This window comes from Acartia tonsa, chromosome 5 (genome assembly GCF_053477335.1).
Source record: "Acartia tonsa isolate MP-2025a chromosome 5, ASM5347733v1, whole genome shotgun sequence".
Classification (NCBI taxonomy): domain Eukaryota; kingdom Metazoa; phylum Arthropoda; class Copepoda; order Calanoida; family Acartiidae; genus Acartia; species Acartia tonsa.
Window position 1 is genome coordinate 25381656 of NC_137264.1, and position 5000 is coordinate 25386655.

The 5000-nt window shown below is 48.6% G+C and overlaps 26 non-coding genes across 26 annotated transcripts in view; 12 read left to right on the forward strand and 14 right to left on the reverse strand.

Annotated features, from left to right (window-relative positions):
- The first annotated feature begins 77 nt into the window (after nt 1-77).
- On the forward strand, nt 78-150 carry TRNAA-AGC (transfer RNA alanine (anticodon AGC)). Its single transcript has one exon. It is a non-coding gene; the product is annotated as a tRNA-Ala (tRNA).
- A 161-nt stretch (nt 151-311) lies between these two features.
- TRNAL-AAG (transfer RNA leucine (anticodon AAG)) lies at nt 312-393 on the reverse strand. The gene has a single exon. It is a non-coding gene; the product is annotated as a tRNA-Leu (tRNA).
- A 108-nt stretch (nt 394-501) lies between these two features.
- Nucleotides 502-620, forward strand: LOC145320415 (5S ribosomal RNA). The gene has a single exon (XR_013880201.1). It is a non-coding gene; the product is annotated as a 5S ribosomal RNA (ribosomal RNA).
- A 62-nt stretch (nt 621-682) lies between these two features.
- On the reverse strand, nt 683-755 carry TRNAM-CAU (transfer RNA methionine (anticodon CAU)). Its single transcript has one exon. It is a non-coding gene; the product is annotated as a tRNA-Met (tRNA).
- Nucleotides 756-831: 76 nt separating this feature from the next.
- On the reverse strand, nt 832-903 carry TRNAG-UCC (transfer RNA glycine (anticodon UCC)). The gene has a single exon. It is a non-coding gene; the product is annotated as a tRNA-Gly (tRNA).
- An 86-nt stretch (nt 904-989) lies between these two features.
- TRNAH-GUG (transfer RNA histidin (anticodon GUG)) lies at nt 990-1061 on the reverse strand. Its single transcript has one exon. It is a non-coding gene; the product is annotated as a tRNA-His (tRNA).
- Nucleotides 1062-1165: 104 nt separating this feature from the next.
- TRNAV-AAC (transfer RNA valine (anticodon AAC)) lies at nt 1166-1238 on the forward strand. Its single transcript has one exon. It is a non-coding gene; the product is annotated as a tRNA-Val (tRNA).
- A 3-nt stretch (nt 1239-1241) lies between these two features.
- TRNAE-UUC (transfer RNA glutamic acid (anticodon UUC)) lies at nt 1242-1313 on the forward strand. The gene has a single exon. It is a non-coding gene; the product is annotated as a tRNA-Glu (tRNA).
- Nucleotides 1314-1410: 97 nt separating this feature from the next.
- On the forward strand, nt 1411-1492 carry TRNAS-GCU (transfer RNA serine (anticodon GCU)). The gene has a single exon. It is a non-coding gene; the product is annotated as a tRNA-Ser (tRNA).
- A 100-nt stretch (nt 1493-1592) lies between these two features.
- Nucleotides 1593-1664, reverse strand: TRNAE-CUC (transfer RNA glutamic acid (anticodon CUC)). The gene has a single exon. It is a non-coding gene; the product is annotated as a tRNA-Glu (tRNA).
- Nucleotides 1665-1792: 128 nt separating this feature from the next.
- On the forward strand, nt 1793-1866 carry TRNAN-GUU (transfer RNA asparagine (anticodon GUU)). Its single transcript has one exon. It is a non-coding gene; the product is annotated as a tRNA-Asn (tRNA).
- Nucleotides 1867-2017: 151 nt separating this feature from the next.
- On the reverse strand, nt 2018-2090 carry TRNAR-ACG (transfer RNA arginine (anticodon ACG)). The gene has a single exon. It is a non-coding gene; the product is annotated as a tRNA-Arg (tRNA).
- An 84-nt stretch (nt 2091-2174) lies between these two features.
- On the forward strand, nt 2175-2247 carry TRNAV-CAC (transfer RNA valine (anticodon CAC)). The gene has a single exon. It is a non-coding gene; the product is annotated as a tRNA-Val (tRNA).
- Nucleotides 2248-2356: 109 nt separating this feature from the next.
- TRNAP-AGG (transfer RNA proline (anticodon AGG)) lies at nt 2357-2428 on the forward strand. Its single transcript has one exon. It is a non-coding gene; the product is annotated as a tRNA-Pro (tRNA).
- Nucleotides 2429-2634: 206 nt separating this feature from the next.
- TRNAF-GAA (transfer RNA phenylalanine (anticodon GAA)) lies at nt 2635-2707 on the forward strand. The gene has a single exon. It is a non-coding gene; the product is annotated as a tRNA-Phe (tRNA).
- A 111-nt stretch (nt 2708-2818) lies between these two features.
- Nucleotides 2819-2892, reverse strand: TRNAS-AGA (transfer RNA serine (anticodon AGA)). Its single transcript has one exon. It is a non-coding gene; the product is annotated as a tRNA-Ser (tRNA).
- A 76-nt stretch (nt 2893-2968) lies between these two features.
- TRNAK-CUU (transfer RNA lysine (anticodon CUU)) lies at nt 2969-3041 on the reverse strand. The gene has a single exon. It is a non-coding gene; the product is annotated as a tRNA-Lys (tRNA).
- Nucleotides 3042-3133: 92 nt separating this feature from the next.
- On the forward strand, nt 3134-3215 carry TRNAS-AGA (transfer RNA serine (anticodon AGA)). Its single transcript has one exon. It is a non-coding gene; the product is annotated as a tRNA-Ser (tRNA).
- A 294-nt stretch (nt 3216-3509) lies between these two features.
- Nucleotides 3510-3581, forward strand: TRNAP-UGG (transfer RNA proline (anticodon UGG)). The gene has a single exon. It is a non-coding gene; the product is annotated as a tRNA-Pro (tRNA).
- Nucleotides 3582-3650: 69 nt separating this feature from the next.
- On the reverse strand, nt 3651-3722 carry TRNAC-GCA (transfer RNA cysteine (anticodon GCA)). Its single transcript has one exon. It is a non-coding gene; the product is annotated as a tRNA-Cys (tRNA).
- A 113-nt stretch (nt 3723-3835) lies between these two features.
- On the reverse strand, nt 3836-3959 carry TRNAL-CAA (transfer RNA leucine (anticodon CAA)). Its single transcript has 2 exons — nt 3922-3959; nt 3836-3880 (listed from the first exon to the last, which is right to left on the reverse strand). It is a non-coding gene; the product is annotated as a tRNA-Leu (tRNA).
- A 26-nt stretch (nt 3960-3985) lies between these two features.
- Nucleotides 3986-4058, reverse strand: TRNAR-UCU (transfer RNA arginine (anticodon UCU)). Its single transcript has one exon. It is a non-coding gene; the product is annotated as a tRNA-Arg (tRNA).
- Nucleotides 4059-4310: 252 nt separating this feature from the next.
- Nucleotides 4311-4394, reverse strand: TRNAL-CAG (transfer RNA leucine (anticodon CAG)). The gene has a single exon. It is a non-coding gene; the product is annotated as a tRNA-Leu (tRNA).
- Nucleotides 4395-4483: 89 nt separating this feature from the next.
- Nucleotides 4484-4557, forward strand: TRNAI-AAU (transfer RNA isoleucine (anticodon AAU)). The gene has a single exon. It is a non-coding gene; the product is annotated as a tRNA-Ile (tRNA).
- A 57-nt stretch (nt 4558-4614) lies between these two features.
- TRNAK-UUU (transfer RNA lysine (anticodon UUU)) lies at nt 4615-4687 on the reverse strand. Its single transcript has one exon. It is a non-coding gene; the product is annotated as a tRNA-Lys (tRNA).
- A 249-nt stretch (nt 4688-4936) lies between these two features.
- TRNAH-GUG (transfer RNA histidin (anticodon GUG)) overlaps nt 4937-5000 on the reverse strand; it is a 72-nt gene continuing 8 nt past the window's right edge. The window contains exon 1 of the tRNA in view: nt 4937-5000. This exon is cut by the window's right edge and continues 8 nt beyond it. This is a non-coding gene — a tRNA (tRNA-His).

Below are 5000 nucleotides of genomic sequence, written 5' to 3' on the forward strand. Positions count from 1 at the left end.
CCACAGTTGCTGTGCGACCTTTTGATTTCCCGAGACAGAAGATTCAAATACTTGCTTTTGGACATCAACAGCAAGAAGGGGATGTAGCTCAGATGGTAGAGCGCTCGCTTAGCATGCGAGAGGTACGGGGATCGATACCCCGCATCTCCAAGCAACATTTTGCCATAGCTCATGAAACCTGTTCATCATGTATGGAGACAAACAAATGATTGACCCCAGTCTGCCTAGGGGACGGAGATACAATCAAAACAAAAACAAACCGAATAACAGCCACTTCAGCCAACAATAATTCTAAAGTGAGGAAAAAGCTTTGGCAGCGGTGGGATTCGAACCCACGCCCTCGAAAGGACTGGTGCCTTAAACCAGCGCCTTAGACCGCTCGGCCACGCTACCCCTAATGCCCTGAAGCCGACTGCTTGTCTTGTAGTACCTTGTGCTTAATCCCTACGCCATCGCAGCAGAAAAGGATTGACTCATACCGTTGCATTGCCCAACATCAATGTCTACGGCCATACCATGTTGAAAGCACCAGTTCTCGTCCGATCACTGAAGTTAAGCAACATTGGGCCAAGTTAGTACTTGGATGGGTGACCGCCTGGGAATACTTGGTGTCGTAGGCCTAAACTTTCGTTTTCCTTTCCATCACTACATGCATTAGACATATTAAGATCAAAATGAAGTCTGCCCCCGGTGAGGCTCGAACTCACGGCCTTCAGATTATGAGACTGACGCGCTGCCTACTGCGCTACGGAGGCTTGGTGATCTCTGTTGCACAATTTGGAAGCAGTATTGGCCAATTACGGCACATACCATGGCTTAAAAATTCAGCTCTGCGTCAGCCGGGAATCGAACCCGGGTCAACTGCTTGGAAGGCAGCTATGCTCACCACTATACCACTGACGCTTCTTCATGACATGGGCTCCCACAATACCATCCGCCAGTTCCAAATTCAAAGTCACGATGTGACAGGGAAAGGAAAAAATTGTCACTGCCGTGACCAGGATTCGAACCTGGGTTACTGCGGCCACAACGCAGGGTCCTAACCACTAGACGATCACGGCTAGAGACAGTGACAAAGGCACAAATGTTCTAGTGTACATACCACAAAGGCCAGCCTTTTCCGTGATTTCATAACATCCCACCTTAGTTGGCACTATACCACAGAGTTTCCGTGGTGTAGCGGTTATCACATCTGCCTAACACGCAGAAGGTCTCCGGTTCGATCCCGGACGGAAACATGATCCCACGTGGTCTAACGGCTAGGATATCTGGCTTTCACCCAGGAGGCCCGGGTTCAACTCCCGGCGTGGGAAATCTTTTTCTTCTCTAAAAACTGCTGAACCACCAGGATCTCATTCTTTCATGCAAACATCAAGGGCTTCCCAAGTTTCGGCCTGACTCCTCCTAGTTGACGAAGTGGCCGAGTGGTTAAGGCGTTGGACTGCTAATCCAATGGGCTCTGCCCGCGTGGGTTCGAATCCCATCCTCGTCGGAAGTTTTGTTCAATTATTGCCTTTTCTTCTCTCGAGAAATTCGATGCTATACCAACTCAACTACACTTGGACAAGCGCACAAGAGGGGGGAAAAAAGTTTTCCGTTACCGGGAATCGAACCCGGGCCTGCTGGGTGAGAGCCAGCTATCCTAACCACTAGACCATAACGGAAGGATGTATGATGTGTTTAGCAGTGCAAACTTAAACAAAGCATTTTCCAAACTGGCTTTCTCAATTGTACAATTATTTAACCATGTTGGCATATTTCTCAATTATTTCGATACCAGCATCATCAACTTGCCTCCGTGGCGCAATCGGCTAGCGCGTTTGGCTGTTAACCGAAAGGTTGGTGGTTCGAGCCCACCCGGGGGCGCAGACACCTTTTTCTTGTTGAGCGTAGCAATCAACGTGAACAAAACATAAGTATTGGCAGCTAAACAAACATATTGTCCATGTATCTGTGTATGCAATGTCATGCCATGTGTCTCAGTCATACACATTTAGTCTGTTCAAAGATAAAAATCCGATCTCGGCAGGATTCGAACCTGCAATCTTCTGATCCGTAGTCAGACGCGTTATCCGTTGCGCCACGAGACCCTGTAGTACACCGTTGGGACAGATCCATACCACATTTGCTACAACTCAATATTTCAAACAAAGAATTTGCCTCTCTACCAGCAAGGTTCCTTAGTGTAGTGGTTATCACGTGTCCTTCACACGGACAAGGTCGCCGGTTCGATCCCGGCAGGAACCAAACAGTCTGTTTTTTCTTCTTCTTTCTTGAAGGTCCTCGTTCAAAGGTGAGTCTCCTTCCGCAGGCATGTCAAATAAATACCCACACGCACTGTTACCACTCAACAGCTGGCTCGTTGGTCTAGGGGTATGATTCTCGCTTAGGGTGCGAGAGGTCCCGGGTTCAAATCCCGGACGAGCCCACTTGCTTTTTGGATTGGTCATGTTTGGCCCTAATTTCAGGGTTTCTGCAAATATGTTCCAGTTGTTTTACCTTTTTCTTTTCAATGGGAAAAGGAACCTGTCTCTTTTTCTGTTTGTTCGTTTGTTTTCGTCTGTCAGGCCACTTTTTCTTTTTGAAATGCTATGCTGCTGCGTTTCCGCTTGGGTCGCCAAGAACATAGCACAGGCCGTGATAGCTCAGTTGGGAGAGCGTTAGACTGAAGATCTAAAGGTCCCCGGTTCGATCCCGGGTCGCGGCATTTTGTTGAACTGTTTGTTTCGCTTCATTTTTCCTGTATCTTGGGCAAAATGTGAGCAGTGAAATCTTTCAGAGGCCTTCTTTTGACAGTTGGGTTGGTCAAAAAAAGTTGAGGCACCACCGAGATTCGAACTCGGGATCTCCTGTTTTCTAGACAGGCGCTTTAACCAACTAAGCCATGGCGCCCTTTCTGCTGGTGGGTCCATGAGTGTGCACCTCATACTCGTTGCAGCTAAGTGGGAAACACACCAAAAGGAATGGTCGCCCAACGTGGGGCTCGAACCCACGACCCTGAGATTAAGAGTCTCATGCTCTACTGACTGAGCTAGCCGGGCTGCTTGCAAACCTGTGTGAAGTGGCAAGCTAAGCTAATCCAAGTTATTCTACTGTATGAGAATGCCGCCAAATGTGCCCCCATCAATGGATTGCAGTCGTGGCCGAGTGGTTAAGGCGTCTGACTAGAAATCAGATTCCCTCTGGGAGCGTAGGTTCGAATCCTACCGACTGCGGATAACATTTTGCCCTTCTCTCCATAGGTCATGGGCTGTTTGGGGGGTTACAAAGAGCCACAAATTGTCCTTTCCCTATGTGCCAGCAACGTTGGTTCAGTGGTTGAATGCTCGCCTGCCACGCGGGCGGCCCGGGTTCGATTCCCGGACGTTGCAGCAATTCAATATGAATTAGAAAACTGTGCAACATCCAGAGAAACATCTGAATCATGTTGGTTTCAATGCCAGACTTTATTAAAGCAGTCAAAGTTACATCAAGTGTATTAAATCACTGTTGACTTAACCTAACCGGGCGGCCAAATGGTCTAGGGGTATGATTCCTGCTTTGGATGCAGGAGGTCCCGGGTTCAAATCCCGGTTTGGCCCTTGATTTTTCTTTCTTTTTTTTTCTGGATGCAAGGTTGCAATGTGCTAAACCAAAAAAAGTTTCACCTAAGGGGACACTCGGAGTTGAACCAAGGACCTGCCGGACTGCAGCCGGATGCTCTACCACTGAGCTATATCCCCGTGTGCGGTGAAACAAGCAAACAATTGTGGTCAATCTTAGCTCTGCGTTTTGATGGCGATACTTCCTTGAGTGGGAGGGTGGCAGTTGCAGAAAATTAATGCCAAAAGTTGTTTGTCAGAAATGGGATTCGAACCCATGCCCTCATCGAGGACCAGAATTCTCCAGAGCCTACTCCGTATTGCAGAGCAAGGATTATGCCTTGAGTCTGGCGCCTTAGACCACTCGGCCATCCTGACATCTTACTGGCTGGCAAAACAGTTTGCAACCCATCTGGGGATCGAACCCAGGACCTTTGGATTAGAAGTCCAACGCGCTATCCTCTGCGCTAATGGGTCGTGTTGGGGTGCGGGGACACATTTGTGGTCCCTGTTGACTTCTGAAATAAAGAAAAGAGAACAGAACAGAAGAAAAGAATTGGGTTTTAGCAGAGCGTAGTTTCGATCTACGGACCTCTGGGTTATGGGCCCAGCACGCTTCCACTGCGCCACTCTGCTATCCTTGTCTGGTTGAGTCAAACATTTTATGTATATTTGGTTTGCTGCCAAAATAGAGCAGCACGCACACACAATGGACAGGAAAAAGGAGTTTGTCAGCTGTGAGATTCGAACTCACGCCCACAGAAGTGGACTGCGACCTGAACGCAGCGCCTTAGACCACTCGGCCAAACTGACTGTTGACTCACGGTGTAGGCAGCCACAAGCAACAAGCTATGCAAATACACTATATGAATGCAAAGTTTTTAGTCCAACAACCGTGTGTAGGCCCGTTAGCTCAGTTGGTTAGAGCGTCGTGCTAATAACGCGAAGGTCACGGGTTCGATCCCCCTACGGGCCATACTCCTTTTAATTTGCTGACAAAGTGATTTAAGTGCACGTCTGTGCAAAAGGGTAGCGCCCGAGCAGGGGCTCGAACCCTGGACCGTTAGGTTAAAAGCCTAACGCTCTACCGACTGAGCTACCCGGGCTCAATGGTATTGGAGGTAAATTATGTAACCAAATTGCCTTCTATCATAAAGCTGGAGCGATGAAATGCATGTCTCTCAAGCTGTCCTGTCAAAAAGTTGCATTCTCCCCGACCGGGGTCAACTGCTTGGAAGGCAGCTATGCTCACCACTATACCACTGACGCTTCTTCATGACATGGGCTCCCACAATACCATCCGCCAGTTCCAAATTCAAAGTCACGATGTGACAGGGAAAGGAAAAAATTGTCACTGCCGTGACCAGGATTCGAACCTGGGTTACTGCGGCCACAACGCAGGGTCCTAACCACTAGACG